This window comes from Neomonachus schauinslandi, chromosome 1 (genome assembly GCF_002201575.2).
Source record: "Neomonachus schauinslandi chromosome 1, ASM220157v2, whole genome shotgun sequence".
Lineage (NCBI taxonomy): Eukaryota > Metazoa > Chordata > Mammalia > Carnivora > Phocidae > Neomonachus > Neomonachus schauinslandi.
In genome coordinates this window covers 67,510,825-67,535,387 of record NC_058403.1, presented here as the reverse complement: position 1 = coordinate 67,535,387, position 24,563 = coordinate 67,510,825, and the positions used below count along the sequence as shown (strand labels likewise).

At 46.2% G+C, this 24,563-nt stretch overlaps 1 pseudogene; it reads right to left on the bottom strand.

Annotated features, from left to right (window-relative positions):
- Positions 1 to 3,885: 3,885 nt before the first annotated feature.
- Positions 3,886 to 4,954, bottom strand: LOC110582583 (annotated as a pseudogene).
- Between the last annotated feature and the right edge of the window lie 19,609 nt (positions 4,955 to 24,563).

Below are 24,563 nucleotides of genomic sequence, written 5' to 3'. Positions count from 1 at the left end.
CACAGAGGGCCTTGCCCAGCATCTTGGTAGAGAAACACGGGATAAGACTTTGAAGTCAGAAAGATCTGGGCATGAATGACAGTTGTTGCACCTGAGTGTGCATGGGCAGGTTGTCCAACCTGTCAGAAAAGTAAGACAAGCGTCTTGGTGTCAGGTACTTGGCATAGTGTAGGGCATACAGACGGCATCAGTTAAATGTTAGTTCCCTTCACCCCCACCTGAGAGCAGGCCTTTGCATTCCTATCAGTTCTCAATGATACAGTTTTTCCATTGATATCTACTCAGAAGGCCTAATTATATGCTCTGGGACAGCACAAAAAATGTCAGTTTCCCCTTCTACTAGGCAAATGTTGATCATGTTTCCCCCGAAGCTGGGTTTGGGGCACCACAAACTGAATTGCATCCTCATGATAAAGTCTGACAGACATACAGCTGGGGCGGGGGGGAGCTATAACTGCTCTTCTGTAAATGCAGCCCAGGGCTCCCAAAATATCAACTCTGCCTGATTGTCAATGACAGTTGAAATTCTACCATTAGAGGTCTACTTCTTTAGTTTAACATGCTTCTCTTAAATATCAAACTCTCCCCTGAGGAAAGCCCATGGAGCTGTTACCAGTCAATCGTAAGTTAAAAATGTACATTAACTTATCAGCTGCCTGGGCAAGAGTTTTGATGCTTTGGAGCGGAGGAGGGGGTCATTTTGGAGCTGAAATCATGGATCCTATTTGGAGACGTTGAAGTGAGTCAGACACTAGAGGGCAAAGGGGCCTGAAAGAGCAAGGTCATAGGTTCAACGGGAATCTGAATGAGAGGGGTCCTAAAACAGACAACCTGCTGGCTGGACTTACCAGGTGACAATGTGGGACCCTGGAGTGTAATATGAGAGTCAGCAAGGCAGTACCTCCCTGCACTTCCCACTACCAGAAGGGCATTGCAAAACACCATGGAAAAAGCCATCTCCACTGCCCATAGAACCAAAATAAAAGGGATCAAAGTGCACCAGGAGAGACTTAGGTGGGAGCCACGAAGCACTTCCAGATAATACAGAAATTCTCAGCTCTGCTTTCTTCGCCACCCATCTCCTGAAACTGTTCCTTCAAAGATGACCCATGATCTCCTAATATCCAGACGCCAGGGTTCTACCTCCATCCTCAGCAGATTAAAGGCCAATGCCCACACCTTCCTGGAAACCCCTGTGGAGGGAAGCCCAGGCACCCTGGTGTAACCATTCTCATTTTCCTTCTAACTGCAACCCAAACTCTGCCTTGCTCCTCTGTGTACTTACCCCCTTGTCCCTAACAAGGCAGAGGGACCACTGTCCAGCAGTTCTCAGCAAGGTAGGAAGGACTAGTTCTAAAGAGTCTCTTCCACACAGCCTAGCACATGGCCAGTACATAATAAGTTACAGATGTAATAGAGGCAGTTAATGCATTAAAATGCTCGCCAAAGTATGGCTCAAGAGGATTATGCCATAGGAAGACAGAGAAGGCCCAGCGCTTGGTTGGGTTTCTGAGGAAGACCCACTTACTCAACACCAACACCTGGACTTTGACACACAAGCAACCATTCAGCATATTTTCTCCAGAGACCAACTGAAAAGGAGTGCTGCAAACCTCAGGGCCCTCTGCTTCCTCATTACTCTGGTCCTCCTGTAACCAAGGAGGAATTTTCAAAGAGGACTGCATCACCACAGGAAAAGGTCCCATGGATGGAAGCCAAGAGGAGAGGGCTTCTCTGCCACACAGGGACTCTCCTCCTCGGGGCCAGCTTCTCCAGCCCCTCCTGCTGCAGGCCCTCTAGCATCTTCCCTGACCCTGCCCTGGCCTGAGATGCACCAACTATCTTTGCAACGAACTCGTTCTGCCATCCTACGTCTGTATTGTAGGTACATGATACAGACATAGATGAACAAAACCAGAGAACACAGCCCTCCTAACCTTTGGGCCCCCTCACCCCATCACCTTCCCTTTCCTTCCAGCAGAGGTGCCATGGCAGGGATGCCATGCTCTCCCCCAACAAATGGGGAGCTCTCTAGGGAGAGAGGCCATGATGAAGAGCCACACATCAGTCCCTGACTCTTCCTCCCTCTGTATCCACCACTTCTTTCAGCACCCAGCAGGGAACCCCTAGTGTTCACTCTGCCCATGCGGACCCCTCCCCACCCCCGTTCATGCTGGTGACTGAGTGATATAGAACCATGAGGCCCCAGAAGCATCACAGAAGGGAAGATGTGACTACATGGGGAAAGGTGGAAGGAGAGAGGGCGGACAGGGAAGAACTGCAGGAATTCTCTGTGACCTCCACAGTTTCTTATATAAGCTATCTTAGCCACCCTTTTCCTCTTTGGCCCTGGCCCGGATCATTGAGATATACCCTTTCATCTGCTCCTCCACCTCTGCCCATTGAGCGTGAAACTCTGAGACTCGTCAGATATTCTGAGCACCAGAACCCATGCGAGAAAGTTGCCAAGGCAACGGAACACTCCCTTTTGGTATAAATACACTTGGGTGATACCCCTGAGGAGTAGAGCACAGACACCTCCCCCTCCTCTTTTAGTCAGATCTGGCAGACTTCAAAGTTAAGGGAGCCATGAATGGCTTTGACAGGGCGGGCGGAGTGAGGGGGTCCCTCCTGACCAGCTAAGTCACTGTCTAAGGGACAATCCAGCAGGGAGAGAGGACTTTGCAGTTCTGATTGAATGCTCAGCTCCCACTGGTCCCAGAGATGGGCAGGGAGGCAGAGAGAAGACTAGAAGGGTACAAGCAGCCTGAACTATGGGAGGGGACTTCTGGAACGACAGGCCCTGTGAACCCTAAGATGCCAGCCTGCTGGGGCCACTAAGAGATGCCTGGGAAATTACACTCTGGCTAGGGCTGCTCTGACCTCCCTTCTTTTTTTTCTTTCTTTTTTTCCTTCCTTCTTTTCTTCCACATCTTAACGCTTACGCCTCTTCCAGGTGGCTAATGTTTGGCCCAAGGTCCGAGGATGCATGCATGCATACGCTCCCCGGAGACACCCAGGAAAGGGGTTTGTTTCTACCTGGGGCCATTCAGGCATGACAGGGCGGATCACAAGTAGGGCCCATGTAGGGCACGTCTCGCTCAGAAAGCAGACACAGGTGGGTTGGGATAGAAATAGTGCAGGACAGCAGGTGTAGACTGCTCTGGTTACTTTTCCTGAACCAGAATCAGCTGAGAGCCCACATCAGGGCCAGCAGAGGAGGGCTTGCCACATGGAAGGACAACTGTTTGCTGATGTTTTTATGCCTTCCTTCATATACTCAGATGGGGGCTTGGTCATCCCTGTTCCCAGTGCCCGTAGTCCACATCCCAGGCAGAGGGACAGAGAACCAGGAGCACAGAACAGGATCCAGAAAGATGATCTACTGCTGCCCAAACTATCGTGACCCACTCTGACTTCAGTCATAAACTTGGCTAAGTTCACTGTTCCCAAGGGTCACTAACAGCCATAGCCAACACCCTTTAGAGCCAAGAGGAAAAGAAAGAAAAGGCAAATGGCCCTGCTCAGACCACCCAGCTTGGCAGTGCCATTCTCCTCAGGCAGAGGTCACTGAGGGGCTCGCCATGGGCAGGGCTTGGCTCAGTGTCCTCTGCTGGGGTCAAAGGCCAGGCTGGTTGGGAGGGCCTGAGAGCTTCCAGAAGCATGTTTAGGAATCACCAGGGTATCCCTGCATTTACGGTGACAGAGGCTGAGCCACCCAGGGCTGAGGGAGCTCAAGGGCTTGTCTTCTCTGGGGGGGTCCCATTCCTGGAGGAGTGCCATATGGCTCTCACGCCATGCACACCACCTCTCCCAGCAGTAAGGAAAGCACGTCTGGGGAGGGAAGGGAGGGGTGGCCTCAGTGCAGGCAGCAGTGGAGAGTCCTCACTCGGTGAGCTCCACAGAGTTGGCAGGAAACATGCCAAAGTGGCTATCGGGCCCCTAGCCATGCCACCAGCCGTCATCGATGACCTCAGGGCCAGTGACGAGGTTCTCAGGCTGGAAGGAGATCTCGGTAGTGGTATAGAGCCCAGGCATGGAGCCTTTCCCCACTCGGCTGCGGGTAGTGGGCCACAGGTCACCACCAGCAGCTCACTACTGCAGTATCAGGGCCCCCTCAGAGAGTCTCCTGCTCTGGGGGCCTCCTCTTGCGTCTGTGCCACACACAGCAGAGTGCTGGGCGCTGGCTCCTAACGGAGAGCTGCCCTGGGCCTTGAGGACGCTTGGGGCGGCACTCTGCGGAGGCGGGTCTCTGGCTGGGTGGGCTGCTTCTGCAGGAAGGGACCCCTCGGTGTGCCTGGCTGGGCTAGAGACAGATGTGGTGGACACGGCCCCCTCCTTCTGCTTGAAAATCTCCCGTGCATGTATTGGCTGCTGACAGACAGGCTCCCACTCCTCTGTGTTCCTTGAAACCGCTTCAGGCTGCTCACACTTCCTCTGGGGTCCAGCCTCACCGCCCCGCCCCTCCCGATCGCACTACTCCAGGCAGGAGACCTCTTGCAGCTCCTGCCCACCCCTGCCCCCGTGCCCCTGCTCTAGTGCTGCCACTCTCCTCTGCCCACCGCTTCCCCTCCAGCCTGCGATTCTCCGCCTCCTTCTCTGCTATGGCCCAGGAGCTGTGTCTGCCAACCCTTCTGATCTCAGATATGGCATTGGTCTTCTGGTACACAGAGCCCACTGGGGCCTGGAAATGGCCCATTTCCACATCCTGGAAATGGCTGCTCTCCCTGTGGAAGGCACAGTTGGCACCTGAGGCCCTGGCCACCTTTTGCATGATACACTCAGGCTCCATGTGCTCCTTGGTCCTTGCACTGACAGTCACACAGGCCCCCTTCAGAAAGCTAGCCATAACACTGACATGGTTGGTGCACCCTCACTTCCGCACATCATTTACACCCTCACCTGTCCAGTTGACGAGGACGAACTTGGGCAGGCCAGACTTGGGATTCTTCACCCTGCAATTCCCTTAGAATCTCTAGGAGTGGGCAAATAATCATAATGCAATGTGCAGAGTGCAAAGATTGAACAAGTGTGCAATGAGGAGAGAGAAGGCAATGAGGAGATCAGAGGAAGTGGCTTCATTACATGTGCCTCTGTTTTCTCATCTATAAAATGGGGATCATAATGTCCATCTTACATGAGATGATGTATATAAATGCCTGGTATACAGTAGATGCTCAGTTTGCATCAGTTCTCTCCCTTCCCCAGATGAGGCCCCTTGCTGACTCTGAGCTCAGCAATTAGACAGATGTATTTAGAATGTCCACTGTACCAGTTCATCATCGAGGACCCCAGCCACAAAGGAGAAACCTGCTGGCTGTTCACAGCTTTGGGCAAGAGCTCTCTCCAGCAGCCATCTCGATGTCCCCAGTGTCTTCAGTCCCTGTTCCGAAAAAGAGCCTGAGTCCTTGGGAGCCAGACTGTCCCCAGAGGGCCGCTTATAACCCAGACCCCAGCTCTAACATCCTCAACTCTTTCAAAGAACAGCTCTTTAAAACAACTTTACAAAGGCCATTTGAATTACACAAGGAACACATTGTCCTATTCCCACTCTTCCCAAGCTCTTTTTGCCTGTGGTTTCAGGCAGGTCCACTGGCTCAGAGTGAGCTCTCTCCACATCAGGCGGTCCTTCCTAATGCAGATCCTCTCATTATTTGATCTCCCTCCCCAGCAACATCTGAATTCAGGCTAGCAGGGGACTTGGCAATAGCCCCAAATTAGCCCACCCTCCTTTCCCACAAGGAACAGGAGTGGGTGTGCAGTCACAGAGAGTGCCCTGGGTCTCCTATGATGCTGCAGACACACAAGCAACCCACAACCCTCCCAAACTGAACAGAGAAATGGGGGACTTCCTTGTAGCTGCTTCCTTGGGCTCTATGCTTATCCCAGCAGATGCTGAAAACATTTTTGGTCTCCTCTTGAGGACAACCTTCACTGTCATTTTAAAATAAACAATACGCAAATTGTGTTACTACTTTGTAGGCAAACCTTGGTTTTTTTGTTTTTTGGGGTTTTTTAAATACTAAAACCATTATCACTCAGCTTGCCTAGATTTGATTCCCTCTTTCCCTAGATTTCCCCAAATGAAGCTGGGCTGTTTCCAAAAATCAATTAACATTCAAAGAACAAGGTTTTGTCACCATTAAGGATAGTTCAGAAAAAAAGAAATCTGCAGCACCACACTGGAAAACAGTTCCCAGAATGCAGAGCCCACAGGGTTTGATCATAGGTGGCATGCCTGGCCTCAGTCCCCCTCAGGGGGCCTGCTTTGAAGGGAGGGGCCACTTCAGGTGGGAGTGGGCAGGGAAGCAGTCAGTATGCCATCATCTATGAGAGGCTTCAGAAAGCAAACTCCAGGGGCGCCTGGGTGGCTCAGTCAGTTAAGCATCTGCCTTCGGCCCAGGTCATCATCCCAGGGTCCTGGGATCGAGTCCCGCATCGGGCTCCCTGCTCAGTGGGGAGCCTGCTTCTCCCTCTCCCTCTGCTGTTCCCCCTGTTTGTACACTCTCTCTTTGTCAAATGAATAAATAAAATCTTAAAAAAAAAAAAAGCAAACTCCCACACCAAATAAGGGAGTGGCAGAGGGGACACAGAGGGAAGAAGGGACAAGACTTCAGAGAAAAGGGTTTAGACACCCCAAAAGCAGGAACCAGGACTATTCTCCAAAAGGCTGCCAGGGGAGAAACAGCATCTTCAGAGGCCAAGGCCTGGTCTAGTTTCCTGCCCCTGACCCACAGAACCCCCCACAGAGGAATCTAGAACATGAGACAGGAAGAAATCCCTGCAGAAAAGGTCATGAAGGAACAGGAAAAATAAAGGTGCCACGCAGCTTTTCTCCCGTTCCCCAAGCAGGAATACTAGGGCCTGATTCCCTCCCAGACACTGCCAAGTCACCCTCTCCTGTCCCCATCCCCCCTCCTCTTCCTTCCCCAAGTCCTGCCACATGCAAAATAAGACCTCTGCCCAGTCTGGCCTGAGGAGAATGACATATTTTCTCCTTGGCTCTGCATTTTCATTCAGCCTTAAAAAGCTCAGGCCAGGCAAGAAGCCCACAAGTGTGTCGTGCTACACCTCAGTGCTCACCTCCCCAATGCTGGCAGCTCTCTTCCCCTCTGGCTTTCTCCTCCTCACACCAGTAACGTCACTGGCCCAGGTGCCAGACCCTGGACCCCGGAAGCGCTGATGGAGCTGCCCTCACAACCCTTAGGGAAACATGCCCGAAACGTTCAGCTTTGCTCATCAGTGCATGCCAGGCTGGGACTCCAGTGGAGCAGAGGGAGGCAGGCGGGATGGGGAAACAGTTGTATCATTCAGCAGCACTTAGTCATCTGCACTAAGGGTGGAAAGAGATACTGGGTAATCAAAATGATGGATAATCAATAACCCAGAGTAATGAACCTTATTGTTAGGAGACAACATGATTTTTCACAGCAGAGTTAGGAAGGATTTATTTGTTCAAAAATGAATCTGCCTTTCCTGAACACAAAGACGAGGAATGCTAGAAAACGGCCACATGAAAAAAGAAAGTCCGTTCAGGATTTAAAACTGACACATAATACATATACAGAAATAAATGAGAGTTAGCTGTATGAGGAAGAAACGTAGGAAGTTAAAGCTGAGAAGAACCTAAGACATCTAGTGCCCCATTTTACAGATGAGAAAACTAAGGCCCAGAGCAGTGAGGTGGTATCTCATATCACATAGCCATTTGGTAGAAGAGCTGGAATTACACCTGGATGGTCGAAGCAGAGCACTGTTCACTTAGGCACATTGGTCCAAAGGCATGCCCTTGAGAAGAACCATCATCCTAAACCCCTGATGCTGACCAGTGTGTCTCCTAGACCCTCAGACCTCTTGGTACTGGCTATTTCTGTAATCACCATATTTCCCTACACACAAGTCACCCTTATGTGTTCCTGACTACCCTAGGCTGAGTACCAAAATGATTCATAAATCACTGCCCAACTGTCTGAAGTCGCAACACGGTCTTTGACAGCAGCTCTTCCTATGATTCAAATCAGTAGCTAGTATCAATTCCCTCAAGTTCAAGTCTAATAATTATCTTGGTATTTGGGTGACTCTTTTGATTTTTCCTAAAACTCTTTGACGTTGTGCCTAACATGATGCCCACCAGACCCTGGGGGTTAAAGGTGAAGGAGGGATTGAAATACCTATTTCATAGACTTCCCTGTTGAACTTACCCATAAGTAATCAGCTGGCAAGAGGGGTAGAGAGATTACAACAGAAGCCTCCTGACTTCCAGACCCGAGCTCTTTCCTGAGCAAGTGAGAGCAGGAGTAAGAAGCTAAAATTCACAAGACGTGGGGGTGGCTGGGTGGCTGGGTGGTTCAGTGGGCTACATCCCCAACTCTTGACTTCAGCTCAGGTCATGATCTCAGGGTTGTGAGATCCACCTCCACGTTGGGCTCTGCGCTGGGTGTGGAGACTGCTTAAGATTCTCTCTCTCCCTCTCCAGCCCTCCCCCCACCCATTTGCAGTGTACTTGCTCTCAAATAAATAAATAAATAAAAATTTAAAAGAAAATAAAATTCACAAGAAGCTTCAGAGTCAAGTGTCATAATGACACTGATAACCTGCAGACAAATAGAAGATACAGGGGTCTGGGGCAAACTACTCAGTGTCATACTTCAGCAATACCTCCTTTTTCTTTCTTTTCTATTAAAGTATAACTTGAACACAGTAAAGTGTATAAATCATAAGGGAAGAGCTGGGTAAATCTTTGCATATGTATGCATTGATGTAACCACCATCCAGATGGTGATTTAGAGCATTTACAACTACCCGAAGTTTCCCTCATGCCCCCTTCCAATCAAGAATAATCTTTATCTGACCTCTACCCCACACACCAGGTTTCGCTTGTTCCTGAACTTCATATAAATGAATGAGTGTAGTATATATACTTTTATATTTGGCTTGTTTGCTCCACATTCTGTTTGTAAGATTCCTCCATTCTGTTAGTATGCCAAGATATTGTATACTCTTTCTAGTTGTTGTATAACACTCTGTTGCAACAATACACAACAATGTAGTTATCCATTCTACTGCTCACAGAAACATTCTGGTTGTTTCCGGTTTGAGGTTGTTATGAACAAAGCTGATAGGATTGTTCTTGTACATATTTTAATGAAGATAAACCCTCATATCTGTTGAGTATATCCAGGTGAAGAATTATAGGGTCATGGGGGTATACATAATAGGTACCACCTAAATTTTTTCAAAGTGTTTGCACCAATATACACTCCACCAGCAAAGAGAGTTCCAGGAGCTCCACGTCCTCACCAACACTTGGTATTGTTGGTAAAGACTCTTCTTTAAAGTCTCACTGGGAAACAAGGTACCTCAGATAGATTTTCAGAAAACTGACATTAGTCTTCAAGTAGCTTTAAAAAAAATTCTAACCATTTTATTTTTTTTTTAATTTTTTTTTAATTTTACTTCTTGAACAGAGTAAACCACCTAACCTTCGCCAGACCATACTGAGATGTACAGAGAGATACCTGCCCTTATATTAACTATCTAGGGATTTCATTGTCTCCTCCTTCCTGGGTAGATATCACTAATGTATCAGCAAGCCATAGCACTTCCCTTTAATCTCTGTTCTAGGAAATAGTCAAGATGGCCCAATCAGGAACTTTAATTTACACACAATCGTCAGTCAGTAAATTCTGGTCTCAATGTGCATGGGCTTCTTTGCTGCTATAAGACTGTTTCTATCTTCTGAATGGTGAAGGTTGCCCCATAAATAAATGAGTTACTACTCATTTCATTTGTTTTTATGTAGCTTGGCAAATGTTACTCAAACAATCAACACACACTTATAAAGCACATATTTTAGGTTACTGACCTAAACGTTCTGGAAGTCACAAAACACACACACACAAAACCACCAGGCTTTCTTAAGGGGGCAGGGCCCTAGGGTAAATCACATGGAATGTTGTCACCTGCCTTCTTCCTCTCACTTTACCCAGCCAACCTCTTTCACAGTTAAAATGAGGTTAAAACAAACACCAGTCATGGCCTTGGCCCTTGCTTTTGGGGAAAGCAAGTCTTAAGGGAATGAAAATGGAAGAGGGAAATAGTCCTGCATATAGGGCCATGGTGATAGAGTAAATGGGTGACTGAAGGTGATGACGATAATGTCTACTTTTCTCTTAGGACTGGGTCAATCTCTACCTTATCCCTTCCTTCCCTGAGCTCTGCCCACCACCACCTTCCTTCTCTCCAGCTACTTCCTCTTGATGCCATTACCCAAATGACTGAAGAGAAACATGCTATCCAGTCCGCACTTTACCACCAAGTGCAGTGTCCAAGACAAGACACATTCCCCAACCTTACAAAATATACCAAACTTAAAGAACATATCTATGGTGATCACTAAATGTAAGAAGGAGTTGCTGTGGACTGGCACATGCCGGCAAAGAGTGGATGAGTCTCAAACTGCTCCTTAAAGCAGGTAAGAGTTAAGGCAGAACAGTGGAGCACTGGTGGAGAGTGCTTTGCCCTCTAGTAGAGCAAGGGACAAGAGTAAGAATAAACATGGGACCTTTAGAGTCTGTAAACAGGACAAGCCTATCTAAGTGGCTTTCCACACCACTATGTTGCTGGGACATGATTCAGCTACCACTCCCAAGTATGGCCTGACTCTCTCATTAAAACAAAAGCTGTCTGAGCACAGTGACTGAGAATTTTAGGGACTTGCTCAGAAACATTCTCACATAAGCAGACAGATGAGACTATGCACAATTTTGCTCATTGGCATTCTATAGCCCTCAATTTCTCATTTCATAGTTTCTGGATTGGCTCTCTAGAAGTCAAGTGCAAGTGACTGAGAAAAACTCCCTGGCTTTTCTGGATTGAAAAGCTGATTCTTGGGGGCGCCTGGGTGGCTCAGTCGTTAAGCGTCTGCCTTCAGCTCAGGTCATGATCCCAGGGTCCTGGGATCGAGCCCTGCATCGGGCTCCCTGCTCAGCGGGAAGCCTGCTTCTCCCTCTCCCACTCCCCCTGCTTGTGTTCCCTCTCTCACTGTGTCTCTCTCTGTCAAATAAATAAATAAAATCTTTAAAGAAAAAAAAAAAAAGAAAAGCTGATTCTTTCCCCCATGTGGCAGGGTAACCATGTTCACAGGGCAGCTAGCACTGGGGAGTCGGAGATGGGACAAGAAACAGGCACAGGAGAGTCAGACCCATGAGGTGACTGTAGACCCAGAACCCTTTGGGACCAGTTGAAGAAGGCAGAGACAGCATCTGAGTAGGGACACTGCACCTGCACCAGAACCACTCACATGAAGACACAGTTCTTAGATCACAATGCTCCCCTCTGTCAAGCTTACTTTTTCTCCAGGTATCTTTTTGGGGCCGAAATCAATATTTCTCAGGAATCTAAAGTCTTATTCCATCCTGAGGGACCACTGACTTCTTGTCACTTGGTTTAAATTTTCATTTGGTTTTCCTTATACTATCAATTCATAATGAATACCTTTCTTCTGGCTGGACCAAAAGTAAAACTACCACTATTAAATGGGTTAAACAGGATTGGGCGAGACTTCCATTCTCACCTCAGGCTTCTGTCCTCATAAATGTTTGATAACTAAATAACCTTTGTAGGAAACACATCTTTTTCAGAGACAAACATCTTTTAAGATACAAAAAGTAACTGGTAGAAAGAGGGGCAAGGAGCAGCCATCAGTTAAACAAACATAACATTAGTTGAAAGTATGTATTTCTCAACATTCCAGTCTTCTGGTTTTCTCTGTTCATTAACTGATTTTATCCTACTGATAAGTTTGACTACAGGTATAATGAACAACTTGAGAAAAGTCAGAGTGAGACACATCAGTAAGTGCTCCTGGAGGGCAGGAAGTTGGCCTTAGTCATTGCTGTCTTCCTAGCACTTACCATAGACCAGGACACACACAAAAAGACTTACTAAGTATTAATGGAGGGAATACATGTAAGAAGAAAATAATTGAGTAATTTAAAACACTGTATACATCAAAGGCAAAAATTCTTTAAGTTTTTATTTAAATTCCAGTTAATATACAGTGTAATATTAGCCTCAGGTGTACAATATAGTGATTCAACACTTCCATACATCACCCAGTGCTCATTACAGCAAGTGCACTCCTTAATGCCCATCACCTATTTCACCCATCCCCCCACCCACCTCTCCTCTGGTAACCATCAGTTTGTTCTCTATAGTTAAGAGTCTGTTTCTTGATTTGTCTCTCTCTCTCTCTTTCTCTCTCTTTTCCCTTTGCTTGTTTGTTTTGTATCCTAAATTCCACATATGAGTGAACTCATATGGTATTTGTCTTTCTCTGACTTATTTCACTTAGCATAATATACTCTAGATCCATCCACGTCATGGAAAATTTCAAGGTTTCATTCTTTTTGATGGCTGAGTAATATTCTATTACACACACACACACACACACACCCCCCACATCTTCTTTATCCATTCATCAGTGGATGAACACTTGGACTGTTTCCATAATTTGGCTATTTTTGATAATGCTGCTGTAAACATCAGGGTGCATGTATCCCTTTGAATCTGTATTTTTTTATTCTTTGGGTAAATACTTAGTAGTGCAATTGATGGTTCATAGGGTAGTTCTATTTTTAACTTTTTTGTGGAACCTCCATACTGTTCTCCAGAGTGGCTGCACCAATTTGCATTCCCATAAACAGTGCATGAGGTTTCCTCTTTCTCCACATCCTCTCCCAAAGGCATAAATTCTTAAGGGACACAAAATAACAGACAGGTTGTACTTATAAAACTGTGGGATAGGAGTAATAAATGAAGCATAAGAGAACGAAAACAAAATTAAGGACACAAGGATCAATCAAAAAGTCTAAAGCATTGCCAAATAGACTGTATGGTAATAAAAACCGCTGTCCTCAATTACCTGAATGACTTCAAGCACAAATGAAATTATATAGCTCTGTATTACTCAAGAGGGCTGACCTAAGATCAACATGCCTAAATTAGACAAAGTCAGGTTTCCATTACATAAAATCATTTACTAACAATTAGATCTGTCCAGTAATGAAATGAGTTGTCTTGTGGAGTCATGAGCACCTTGTCATGGAAGATAGGGATTATCACCAGTCAGAGGTCGTCCAGAAGCAATTTCTGCCTCAAGTGGAAGTTAAACTCGAAGGACTCTAAGACCTCACCCATAACTAATATTTTACTAGTTTAGAACTTGTGGTCACAAGGGAATAGAGTCAATCAAAGCAAACTTTCTGGAAGAGGAAAGTTTGGAGTCAGACTGGGAAGGAGGTGACATAGAATGGCAAGTTAGTCTAGTTACTACAATGAATACTGGAGTGTGGGACCTAAAAACCTCACTAAGGGAAAGAGGATTAGAAAAATCACCCAGAATAATTGTGTCAGATACACTTTACGGTCCATGCATATTATTCTCAGAACCATCTGTTTAGAGTAAATTGAGATCTTCCTAAATTGGCAGATAATCCTAACAAGGATCAACCTGAAAAGTAAAAATCTTACCAGATATTTAACAAGTTGACGCAACGTGGAGAGGCCATAGAGTCTGAAATTAAAGGAAGCCAACAACAAGGCAAGTCTAACCCACAAATCTGTAACTAATTTGAAATTTGTGAATGATGGTCTCTGAGCTGCTGCCATTAAAGCACCCATCCTGGCCGCCTTGGATTTGGTCATTATTGAACCAGGGGTCGTTGTTTTGTGAATCCTATATTGTAGCTGAGCCAGACAGACAACAGCACCTTCTTTCATTTTGCTTGGATAATGGCCAAATACAAGTCACTTTACTATGACTTAAAGAGTATTGTGCCTGTCTGTTCACAATCGATGGGAATAATTGAGGGGCGGAATGTGCCAGGTACTCTTGGACAATTCTGTGGAAGTGGGTCAGGGGCTTTCTTGGCCATTTGCCATGTGACAACACTCCCTTCATCTGTGAACATATGGACTTGATGAAACTGTCACTTGGAGAGCATGGTACAACAGGGCTTGGGCCATTCCATTTCCATGAGAAACTTTACCTAAGTTATAGCAAAGGAATAGCCTTTATATTCTGTTATATCATGAGAAATTCTTGCAAGTATTTAACTTTGTGTTATCTCTGTTAGGAGAATCTGGCTTTGTGCCCTCAAAGTAAAAGGGAAAGTTGGGACTAGATGTCATTGCTGTCCACCATCTTGAGTGTAAAACAGGGCAGTAAATCACACAAAGGAAAAGAGTGGCCAGGTGATGTCCTAAGACCACAGACAGACTTCCATTGCCCATCTCTCCTAAGATGAAGCAGTGGTAGGAGGCAAGAAGGGCTCTCAAACATTTGCTCATACATTTGAAACAGCCCAATGGTTGAATGAGAGAAACCTCACAACAGTGGCTGGGAAAACAGTTTGGGTAATACTGGATTATTTTCAAACATAATTTTCAATAAAAAATAAGGGCACTTACTGAAAAATCCTTCTGATGTCTGTCTTTTCAAGTGCAGAAATTTTCACTTACGATTTATTAAAAAAGAGAGAAGAGAATCGTTCACTTGAGGCCGGGCAAAAGTAAGGAAGTCTCTCTTAACTCTCAGCCAGGAATTCCCCAAACTATGATCCTCTTTTATTCAACCTTTCTATAATGAACATCAAGGTAAGCCAGGAAGGCAGAAGCGATGTCACTAAAGGGTACCCTAGAGTCAATAGGGAGCATTGGTAGATGAGATGTTGGGTTTCTTGGTGCAAGCTGGTGGGTTATATCCTTTTTCTCCACACCTACCTTACATAGACAGGGCCCAAACCAAGATGGGGCCACCAACTCGTGGAGCCACCATGGCTTCAAGTAGAAATACCTGATCAGCACAGCCTGGTCCTAATCAACCAGAAGGGCTAATGGCCTAATTGCGGGTCATCCAGATTCTTGACATCTTTTCTCTCCTCCTAAGTATTTCCCTGCTCGCAGGGGAAGCAAAGACAAGGAGTGGAAGGAATCCATTCCAAGGCATTTTGCTGTTTGTGAGCAGTATGTTGAAAGCATTTCTAGGAAAAGGGGATTATGTTGTAAGTTAAAAAGAGATGTTTGTGTTTCCTCTGATTTCAATTATTCAGACCCTCAGTGCCCTTGACTCCCCCAGCCTCCCTTGCATGCCCAGGAATAAAGAAGAGAGGGCTTGAATACCGATGTCTGCCAGCATTGCCAGGAACACAACATGCAGCCCTCTACCCACCACATTCATGGCTTCTTCTCCTTCGCATGATAGCTCAAGGTTACCTGCTCCTAGAACTCTTGCTTACTCACCACACTGGCTCTGACCTTGTGCCTCCCTCTTCACAATATTAGCATCTTTGAGTCATGCCATGCATATTTGTCTATTCTCATGATTAAGAACTGACAACATGAAATAAGAGAAAAAAGCAAGAGGCCCTGAATTCAAGGCTTGGCTTCTGCTTGCTAGCTGGGCCACCTTAGGCAAAATCTCTAAACTTGTTTGAGCTTCAGTTTCCTCATCTGGAAAAGGGTGATGATAATCACTGCCCTACCTATCTCAGAAGGCTATTGTGGATTTCAAATGAGATAACACATATGAAAGCTTTTTATACATTGTGAAGAGGCTGCTTCTGTTGGTGGTCGTGCAAAGACCGTATCTCTTTCTTATACTTCCAGCATCTGAAATAGGGTTGTGCCTCTTCTGCAGGCTCAGCACAGATTTGGCTTAAATGCCTCTGAATGTCTTCCTTGTCCCTACAGTGCTAAATACAGACCCTCGCCACAGCTTTACCATGTATGCTCAGAAGTCAAGTTTCCATGCACATCATTACAGAGAGGCCCATTGAGAAGGATCCTACAGGCTGGCTTTATGCATTCCCAGACATGAGGATGGCAGATCCAGCCCCCAGAACCTGCTCAAGGTTACAACAGCAGCAGCAGAGTGATGGCAAGCCTCCTCCAGCAACACAGGCCACACTGAGACATCTAGTCCCACTTCCCAGAAGGTAAGTCATGGAATTTTTTCTCCTTCTCCTTAGCACCACCACCTGCAAAACTTCCATTACAACCACTGCAGCCGAACTCCCTGACACCACTCACCTCACCATTTGACAAGATTAACAGCCCATAATTCTCTCATGGGGACTTGTTTTTAGAGTCATAACTAAAATCTCTGATAGCTGCACAGAAAGCCCCTGGGAGACCAAAGAGAGAAGGATGCTATGTGACATCTGAAGCCACCTTGCCCATCTTCCCTGTAGCAGTGTGCTGACGGTGCCTGTCTTCTTCCCTCAGTGTCTGCGAGCAGGTCTGCCTGTGATTAGGAGCACAATGACTAGATGTCATTGCTGTCCACCATCTTGAGTGTAAAGCAGGGCAATAAATCACACAAAGGAAAGGAGTGGCCAGGTGATGTCCTAAGACCACAGACAGACTTCCATTGCCCATCTCTGATACTAACTCGCTCTACATCTTCAACAGCTGACACCTGTAAGCATCTCCTTTGTTTTACAACAAAGCAAATTCAATAATTAATGGCCTTTTGGAGAATTTCAATCCACAGTCTCATTCAACAGGGCTTCAAAGGCATCCCCAAACTATAGAAATGCTGCAAGTAAAAATAAATCGCTATTTCTTGCACTTTCTCATACAATCAGGTTCAGGGGCCCCAGAGTCAACCTTTCCCTAATGGTATGATAAAGAAGGTAAGAAATGGCTGAATGCTCATGAGTCACTTATACAGTATTTTATAAACATGAAAGAGAAATCAATATCGGAGTGCTATGGAGGTAGCAGTGATTTCCCCTGAAAAACCTGAAATGCCCTCCCCAGTCCTACCCAAATTCTATTATGTTTTAAATATCTCACTCAAGCTGGACTTCTTCCTTAAGGCTGTCTCTGATCACTCCAGCCTAGCAAAATTCATTCATTCATTCAACATTTATTTATTTATTTATTTAAGCATTATATGTACCAGGCAGTGTGCTAGCTTCTGGGGATAGAACAATCTAAAGAGTCAAAATCTCTGTCTGGTGGCTCCATCCTCTGATCTACTAATAGAAGTAATGTTTATATCCTGGCATTAAATACAGTCTTTCACAAAGAGCATTTTCCTGGAACTCCTATTATTCTTTGCTTTACAATATAATTATGAACATGTCTTTTTAAGCAGCTTGAGGGTAAAAGCATTTCTGATTTCTTCATGGTCTGGTAAGAGAAAATGCTGGGTAAATAAACACTGAATGAACACTTACCTAGTTTTGTGATATATACATATATGTTTCATTTCCCCATCTAGCTTGTAAATTTCTTCAAAGACAAGAATCTCTCTGTTAACATTTCTGTATCTTCTAGAGCATCCAACCCAGCGCTGGGACATGGCTCATGCTCAGTACATATTTAGTTGAATTCAGTAATTCTGCTAGCAGTGGGGGGTTCCCCTTCCATGCCAATCCTGTTAATCATACCCTAGATTTAGAAAATGGGAAGGCCAAGGCCAAGGAAAACAATATAGTCAGCTCTAGTTACCTACATTCCCCCAAGGTGCTGGCTAAGCTTTCTCCCAGACTAGAGCACTGTGTTTGTGAGGAAGGAATAAAGTCATCTTTCATCCAGGAGGACTGACATAAGCCACCTGTGCATTCCAAGAAGAAAACCATAACGAAATTGGAGCAGCAAGCCTGACTTTGGACAGCAAGACCACCCATGGAAACATCCATCATGTGACCCACACAGGATCTACCTGCCAAAAGATCATGAACCCAGGAGTCAGGGCCACCCACCCTGTCAGGGGCACAGCTGTAGCCAGAGCCTGTCCAGAGAGGCAAGAGACCCAGGGTATCCTCATAGCCCCATGGACCCATACTTGCTATCTTTTGGCTCAGTCTCTCGAAATCCATCTCCTAGAATAGCCAGCTCTGCTCTGATCACCCTTAAGGGATGTCACAGTTAAGGAAATCAGTGGCTGGAGCTGACCTCTGCGGGGAGATGGACCAATATCCTTTACTCACCTAGGTGAGATCGGGGAGGTGATGATGTCCTCCCAATCCCCACAGGCAGCTGTGAGTCCTACCACCTATCCCACCAACTAGCACATGATTAGCAGTGGCAGGGCACGCTCAGCCAGCAGACCAGGAGTGGCATCAGGATGTCTGTGTGTCACCTACAAGGGCACTAACCAAAATCAGAGAGTTCTTAGTTCTAGACATACTCATAGGATGTCTCAGGATTTAACATCTGAAAATTTAAGGCATTTACCCTAAAGCCCATCCTCCCCCTTCCCCAAATTAGAAAGTACCCTGGGACCTTCAAAATCAAAACTAAATGACCAAAAATCAAATTCCCTTTTCTATCCCAGACACAACGCTAGACTTTGCTTCAGTCTTTCCAGATCTGAGCAGTCTGATTCTTGCCCGTGTTGGGTCAGCCTAGAAGTATTCCTGCCTCCTTACCCACCTCATGATCCCAATGGATCCTGAGGAACCTGCTCTTGGAAGTCAGCAATGACATTTAGTCATGCAAAGCAGTGAGCTGACTTCATTTTCCTCAATAAATATTTCATTGAGATTCAGAGAAATAAGAGAAACCTTATTCATGAGATTTATGTTTGCCTTAATGATTCACAGCATAATTTGTTCCAATTAAATATTTATTTTAATATCTTCTTGGGCCTGAAAACTTCTGCCCATTCATCAGTGAGTCTTTGTATCGTCAGTCCCCTCATAGATATGGAGATGTTGGGAATAGCCTCGTTCTTCCCCAAAGTGGCAGTTTTTCCTTTCCAGCTCCCTCTGCACCCGGAGCCTAAGCCATGCCTGTGCTGCCCCTGACGCATCCCCCAGGGCCCTGCCGGTCAGTCTCCATTCCCTGCTCCCTATCACTTTGTTCTCAACCCCATCAACATCCTCAAAGCTCATCCTGCTCAGATACCTCTCTCAGACACAAAATCCCAAGAAACTCTCTGTAGAACAAGGCAGGGGTGAGGAAGAGTGAGGGCACTGTGGTACAGTCAAAAGGAGACAGGAGTCGCAGTAAGGAGCTGTGAGTTCCAACTCCAGTGTCACCACCTCTGGCCATTTCCCACTCGTACAACGTGGAAATATACTGTCTGTCGGAAGAATCAAATGAGATGATAGAGGTGCTTTATAAACTGGAAACAATTAATTACAGCTACCTCCCAGTGGTGTTGTGACAAATGAGAAGATACAGTTCTGGTATTTAGGACTAACCTGGTATATAACACATGCTCAAATAAGACATAGTTATAGGGGCACCTGGGTGGCTCAGTCATTAAGTGTCTGCCTTCAGCTCAGGTCATGATCCCAGGGTCCTGGGATCGAGCCCCACGTCAGGCTCCCTGCTCAGTGGGAGCCTACTTCTCCTTCTCCTCCCTGCTTGTACTCTCTCTCGCTATCTCTGTCACTATCTGTCTCTCTCTCTCAAATAAATAAATAAAATCTTAAAAAAAAATAAGACATAGTCATAAAAATAAAAGAAATGGAATTTGTTTACTTTTATTAGAGTTCCATAACTAAATAGGCCTCACTGCCTAACCTGTTTACATGTGGCCTAAGTGAGTGTTTCTATTAATCTTATATAGAGATGTACAGAACTCTTAGTAATATCCAGAACCTGTGTCAGCGGCAGAGAGTTTCTGTGTGTGTGTGTGTGTGTGTTGCACCTTTAAACTGTTCATATTTATGCACATCCTCACAGTCTCCTCAGAAAACTCTCCCGCAGAGATGGCATAATCCCCACTCACTTGCTAAAACTTCCCTAGATCTGAAGAGGAACTTCCCCTGTGTCCTTCACAGGGAGAAGTCTCTGCCACTCCCACTCCCTTGGCCCCAAGAGCAGCCCCCATCAAGTGGCAGCCAGAGCCGAGCCGTCTGCCATATGTGGTCTCTCTGGCCTGACCCCAGCTGAGAGCTCACCACTCAGCCTCCCAGAAATCTGGCTCCTGCCACAGATGGAAGTGTCTCTTGCAGCCCCATGGAATGTTGCTTGGGTCCAGAAAGTGCAGCAGTCACTCCTAGGGAAGGCACTCTTCTCTGCCTCCCTCCACGGCTCCCTCAGGGAGGCTTCCTGGATGACACCTGGGAGGAGGCAAGAAGGTTCCCAAGGCAGCTTGAAATCCAAAGAGATTTTACCTTTTACATTAATTAAATGTCATTTCTAAAAATTTTAAATCCCTGGCACTGTGAAGATTTACTATGCCAAAGCAGAAAGGGCTTCCAAAAAGCAATTATAAAAGCTTATAAGTTAATAATGGCTTTGTACCTTGACTACTAAAGCTAATTCCATTATCTGAGAAACTAAAAACTGATGTTCAGTAACTTGGTGAATGCCCCAATCCACAGCTCCTGAAGGAACAATCCTCTACCATCACACCATGTTAAGTGTTTCTCTCCTCCAGGAAGGCGTCCCAGAACACTCCCACCACGTCTGAGTCATCCATTCACTCTAGACACCACCCACCCCACTCCACACTCGCACCCCCACACACAAAGCCTCTGTTCCTCTACTTCTTCCGGAGCCAAGGAATCTTAAATTAACACCAGGGTGCATTATTTTCACACTCATTAAAGGATTAGCTGTGGTTTATTAGCCCAAAAGAATGAATGAACTATTCTGGGTGCCAAGGCACTGCCAAGGTAAGAGAAGTTTTGGGCAGAAAGCACTTTCCTAGTACCTTTCAAATCACACCAATTCTGCCTTCTCCAGAGATGATGCTTAATGTTTTAGTTATTTAAGTAATCAAATAATTTGCTGATTCTTTCTCTACCACATGCTCAAGGAAAAAACACCACTGTTTTCCTTTTTCATAAAAGAAATTCCCAGTATAGACCCCCAGCTCAGGGCAGCAGCTCAACTTGTCCACACACTGGCCAGTACCCCCTCCTCTCTCTCCGAGCTATTGTAGGTCAGAATGAAGCCTGCAATGTCTGAAATCTGATCTTCCATCTGCCACTTGATCTTCCATCTGTCACTTCCTCAATTCAGCAGGGGGTTGGGGGCTGGAAGATAGAGAGAAGTCTCCAGGGGTCCAGTTGGCAATGAGCAGATGTTAACTTGGACGTCAAATGGGATAGAGGTAACTCTGCTTCAAAGCAAGAAGAGGCCTATGGTCATAGCCAAATATACTTTCATGGCCAGAGGAGATCCCAAGATGTCACTGAATGGTCCAACATCTGATCCTTCCTCTAGGCATCTAGGGTATGGGTATTCTCATCCCAGTGTCCAGATGGAGGACAGGAAAGAACACGAGGTTTAGAATAAGAAAACCTAGGTTAGAATCCATTATACATGCTCATTGACTTGGGAAAGTCACATAACTTCTTTGAGTCTCAGTTTTCTCATCTGTAATATAGGGACAGTACTATTGTGACATTTGAGATAAGCACCTAGGACAGTTCCTGGCACATAAGAAGTACATAATCAAAGTACAAAAACTAAACTGCAACACAACCATTATCAACAGGCCACTTTCTCTGAATTATTTTTCCAGTAGGAAGACTAGATTTTTGCTGTCTGTCTATACTATTTTTGCTGGCCCTTGCATGACTAATCAAAAGCTACAGAGAGACTACCAGCTGGAATGGAAGATGCAGTCTCTAACCATGGCCAGAGAGAAGTTATCTGTCCAACAGAGGGATGAGAGCTGAGCCACAGCCTTCCCCTCATGAATACAGTGTCCAGGCCAACTAAGCTAACAGCACCACAGGGATATTTTTAAAACATCACAGTCACTGAAAGTTAAATCTGCATCATACCCTTCATCTGGATACACAGAGTTTTAAACCACCAAATTTGTTTCTCCGTAGACCATCTCCTGGCAAATAGATCTTATCTTTAAAAATGCATCCCCATCTTTGTTGACAATCCTGTCTTCCATACCGAGAAATATTCCTGGAACCAGCATCTGTTTCTGGAAACCAATTTAAATTTATGAAGCTGCTTGTATTTATGATAAAATGGAAGTAAATCTGGCTAAAGCAAAGACCTACATTCCAGAAATAACTGACCATTCATTTATTAGTTGCTGCCCCTAGCTAACACCCAAACAACAAGCTGCCCCTTGCTCAACCTCCCTGCAGGAACCCTGGGTCATTCAGAAGCACGGGGAAGGAGCTGAAAAAGTAGGGGAAGCAAACACCATTAAATCAAGGGACACACCCTCTACAGCCAAGGTCAACACCCAGGAGGGGCAGCAGGCCTTGGACAGTGGCGGAAGGACTCCACCCACACAGCACTTTGAACAGAAGCTCTCTTCCAACTGGAGGCATAGAGCTGCTAATCTGAAGCACACCCAAAACAGAGATGTGGGTAAAAATAAAATTACGACTGCTCCCGTGAGAAAGCCAGGAAGAGAACATATTGAAACAATCATGGCCTGAAGCCCTGCCCAACACCAATGCTACTAAGTGACCTCAGCTGGGGACAGGAAAGGATTGATCAAGTTAATCTCCTTGCTCAAAAATCTCCCAATAGCTGCCCACAAACTACTAAATAAAATCCTAAACTCTAGTGTGGAACATAAAGCCCACTCAGCCAACCTTTCCAGCTTTCTCTCTTATTGTCCCAAATACCCTGCACACATGCTCAAAATGAGCATACACATACAACCTCCACATAAAGACCATTTCCCAAACTCACCAAACCCTCCTCCTCTGTACCTTTCCTCTGTAGCTCTCCTCCATCTCCACAAGTGCAGCTTCTACCCATCCTTCAAGGTCTTTCAAGTTAAGATCTACAACTGGAATTCTCTTCTCTGCTCCACAGCACTTTCCAACTAAATAATCCTTTCCCTTTGCTGTAATTTCCATGAAGACAGACTGCCTGTCTTGTTCACTATCATAATAGTACCTTTGCAGAATAGGTATTCAATAAATATTTGCCAATTTAAGGAGTACCTCAATGCCAAGATGTTTCTTCTACAACTTGAGTTTTCTAGTCCTCACCAGACAAGAAGTCCCCCTCAATAGAGGCAACCCTGTTGTTGGCCTGATTTCCTTTCTCATGTAGTATCCCAGCCCCTGGAAAGTCTGATCCCATGATGTTCAGGAGCCCTGCTCACATCTCCCTGTGCTCACCGAGCACTCCGCTGGCCACACCTGCCACGTCCTTCTCCTGCTCTGGCCGCCCACTGCTGCTGGCAGATGTGCAAGGTGCCCTCTCTGAGGGTACCAGCATCTGACCCAGAGTGCTGCTCCAGAGCCCTCAGACCCTCAGCACTCCGAGTGCCAGACCGCCTGAGTTCCCCAGAGTCCTCACTGCCCCGGGGTCAAGCCCTGATGGAAGCGAAGCCCTTCTTCCCCACTCTGTGTTCGCAAGGTGGCATCCTCTGTACCCATATGTCACGCAGAGTCCTCAGGAGAACAGCTCCTTCAACTTCTGCACAGCGCTCCTCTCCTGAGGGCTCAGATGCCATGCCATGGGCTCAGGGGTGGCTGGAGATGAACATCTGGGAAAGAGAGCATGCCCATTCAAAGCTGTCATATCAACAGGACCAACAGACTGCTTGACTCTGATGAAATGGCCAGGACAGGTCCAGCGGCCACAGTGGCCACAGTGTAGACAAAGCTATGTTCCTTTGCCTCTGACATAATCTCTTGCCCAATCTGCTGCCCAGACTACTACTACCTACCATCTTTCCTATTTAAAAAGTAAAGCCCTTCCTCTGCCTTCCTCTTCTTTCAGTGCTTCTGCCCAGGGCCTACCCTACCCTTCTGGCACCACTGAGGACCGGCTGCCTCAGCCCCTCCCCCTCGGCAGCAAGACCAGGCATTCACCTTGGCTCTTGGATCCTTCTCTCCCGAACCGGTCGATAAGAATGGATTTCAGCAGATACTGCCCAGGGCCTGAAGATTTATCAATGCTGAGGCCCTCTAATGACTGCCAATTAGTGTGTCCATTATTCTGGGCTAGGTCAGCCGAACCCTTAATCTACTTAATGGAGAAGGAACTCCAGAGAGGTGGGAAGCACCTTGAGCTGGTGGACGGAGCCAGGAGGAGGCAGCAGGGTGACTGCCCCCTCAGAGGTAGCCCAGCTCAGCTGCCTGGCAGGTAGCCTCAAGGTGACAAGGCAGGGCCTTAAAAGGAGCTACTGATGGATGACTCTGCTCCTGCAGGAAACACATCCCACTCACAAGGTACAGAGGGCAGCCTGAGGCTGAAGTTTCCCCCATAGGCCTTGGGCTAAACTTCAAGGCAAGTGAATGTTGGTCTTTGGTTCCCTCCCTCACCTCCAACTCTCAGGTGCCTCCTCTCAAAGTACCAGTACTCAGCACTCCTGACCCTTTCTGTCTCCCCCCACCCCTTTGAGACCTGCCCCCCTAGGCCTCCAGGCCTTAGATCCCCTCCTGATCCCCCATCCCCTTCTCATCCAAAAGTTAGATTTTAGGCAATAAGGGTTAAGAATTAATAGCTAACATTTACTGGGCTTTTTACATGTGTGACATCACTTCATCCATACAATAACACTATGAGATAAATACTGATATTGTCAGCATCTTATAAATGGGGAAACTGAGGCCTAGAGAGGTACCCAACATTACACAGAAGTGAGTGGT